The following is a 2,894-nucleotide window of genomic DNA, read 5'->3' as shown; positions in this document are numbered from 1 at the left end:
AGCCTCTGGCTTTGGCTTAGGTTATGATCCTGGGGTCCTGGGATTGGGTCCTGCATCGGGCTCCCCGCAGGGAGCCTGCTTCTCCCTCTGCCTGTGTCTCTGCCTCTTTCTCTGTGTTTCTCATGAATAAGTAAATAAATGTAAAAAAAAAAAAAAAAGAATCTAGAGACAAGGGACCTAAAAAAGTTATCTGTACAGCTTCCCACAGACTCTTCATGCTAAACTGCCCAACCCGACCTGTATAAAATCCTAGAGTGGGATCCCTGGGTGGCTCAGCGGTTTAGCGCCTGCCTTTGGCCCAGGGTGCGATCCTGGAGACCCGGGATCGAAACCCACATTGGGCTCCCGGTGCATGGAGCCTGCTTCTCCCTCTACCTGTGTCTCTGCCTCTCTCGCTCTCTCTGTGTGACTATCATAAAAAAATAAAAAAATTAAAATTAAAAAAAATCCTAGAGTGATGGGAAACACACACCTCAAAAAGCAACAGATTCCTGATCTGAACATAAAAGCTACAACCACATTTGGCCTCCCTCCCATCTGTCCACACTGGTATCCTTCCCCTAGGACAGTGCTTTCAGTGTGTGAAAACTGTGGGTATGACCCGGGCGCAAATCTTCTCTTCCTCAGGCTCAAGATCCTCCCAATTCACGTGCTCCTCACCATCTTACTGGCCTGCCAACCTGTCTTGCCATTACCTTCTGGGCACACCCCCAACCTACCCACGAGCTTCCTCAGCCTGCTGCTCAGACATAGAGAGAACCCCCCAGCGTGGCGTGCCCAGCAGAGCCAGAGCAGTGGGTCTGTCTCCATTGTTGACAAGGAAATCTTATTTCTCCAGAAGTAGTAACTGCCCTGAGCAGACCACATCAGCAATGTGTATTTATTGGCCATCATCTTACCATGATTTGGCCTAAATCTGTAGACATGAAATCTAAGTTATTATTTTTTAAGATTTTATTTTTAAATAATCTCTACACCCAACATAGGGCTCGAACCCACAATCCCAAGGTCAAGAGTTCTGTGCTCCAACCACAGAGCCAGCCAAGCGCCTCTGAGAAAGTTTTGTTTGTTTGTTAAGATTTTACTTATTTATTCGTGAGAGACACACACAGAGAGAGGCAGAGACACAGGCAGAGGGAGAAGTAGGCTCCTTGCTGGGAGCCTGAGGCGGGACTCAATCTTGAGACCCCAGGATCACGGCCTGAGCCAAAGGCAGACGCTCAACCACTGAGCCACCCAGGCGTCCCTGAGGAAGTTCTTTGAACTAAATTTAATATAGCTTTTATTTTTTAGGAAGGAACCAGAAACTGCATGTCAATCTCTGTTCAAAGAACTTACTACATGGTGACACTGGAAGTTATGCTTGAAAAGGCAGCTGAGGACTCACCAATAATGATCTGCATGGTCTTTCTTTTGGTGAGTGCTGCAAATTCCCTTCTGTGAAGTGATCTCTCTTGTTCTCTTGAGAATGTGGAGCCAGGTGAGGCCTTGTTCTTGGTTGCTGGAAATCTGAGGCTGAAGGTATTCACAGCTGGGCCATGGAGCCAAGTAGTCATTAAAACAGTGAGGTAGGTCTACAGGTGTGGGTATGAGAAGCACTCCCAGATGTGGTTAAGGGAGAAAGCACAATGCAGAAAGGCTTATAAATTGACACCTACATGTTGGCTGCTACCAGCATAGGAAAAAACTGGGAGAATTCACAAAAATGGACCAGAAGTTACACATGGGAGGAACGCTGCTGGGAAAGGGATATAGGGATTTCTTTTTTTAATATTTTGTTTATTTATTCATGAAAGACAGAGAGAGAGAGGCAGGCAGAGGGAGCCCGATGTGGGACTCGATCCCGGGCCTCCAGGATCAGGCCCTGGGCTGAAGGCGGCGCTAAACCGCTGAGCCACCAGGGCTGCCCCAATATAGGGATTTCTATTTTTCATTCATTTAATACATTTTGGTGATTTTATTTGCTTGCTTACTTACTGGCTTCTTGGAGTTTATTTTCCAACTGGTGCAAGGCACACAGTTACAGGGTGTCATGAAGACTTCCGTGTGGCTTGGCTACTATAGTGTGGGGGGGTGCTTCTCTCAGCTTCCTTTTTGGTGTTTTGCTATAAAAGAACGCAGATGCTTCCTCTTGCTGCAGCCTGTAGTCTATGAAGTGAGGGGCTCTGATGAGCCTAGTGCCTCCTGATGCCTGGCAGTGGCCATTTAGGACTGGGGTCCGATGTTGGCTTTGCCAGATTGGCCACCAGGCTGCTTCCTCAAGGTTTCCAGAGCCAAGTCACAGGTGATCCTGCTGCTGGAGGCCTGGGGGAGATTCCAAGCTAGGGGAGAGCTTGTGCTCAGAGGCTGCTTCCACCAACCCCCGTCTCCCACGCTGGCCCCGGGGAGGGTAGATTCACCATTCTGGGGACTCCAACACGGTGGCCACGGACGGGAGAGTGGACTTCCTGAAAAAGAAGCCTGCCCACTTGGGTGGGCCTTGGGGAGACCCGTGTGGTGGGGGATGGCTTCCCCAGGATACTCTGCCCTTGCACAGGACCTGTCATTGGAAGTGGAAACCTGGCGGTGCCGGTTCACAGTGGTGGGTGGCCACAAGCCAACGCTGGAGGGGATGGCTGCCGGCGGGTGCTGTGGGCTGGTGGAAACCTCTGCGGGGTCACCCCGTGGGCCTTGGGCGATCCCAGGTGGCGCAGACAGGGGCACTGGGCCACGGAGCCCATTTGCGGCGGAGACCACGCAAGGCTGGGTGCGCAGGTGCTAATTTTAAGACATGAGTGTATATTACCTTTTAAGTATTAGCAAGGGTTCTCTGAGTATATAAGTTGTGGGCCATTTTTATTTCCCACATACTTTTATGTGTGTGTGTGTGTTTTTTTAAGATTTTATTTATTCAT

Source organism: Nyctereutes procyonoides, unplaced genomic scaffold, assembly GCF_905146905.1.
Source record: "Nyctereutes procyonoides isolate TBG_1078 unplaced genomic scaffold, NYPRO_anot_genome, whole genome shotgun sequence".
Taxonomy (NCBI): Eukaryota; Metazoa; Chordata; class Mammalia; order Carnivora; family Canidae; genus Nyctereutes; species Nyctereutes procyonoides.
Note: the sequence above shows the minus strand (reverse complement) of the source record.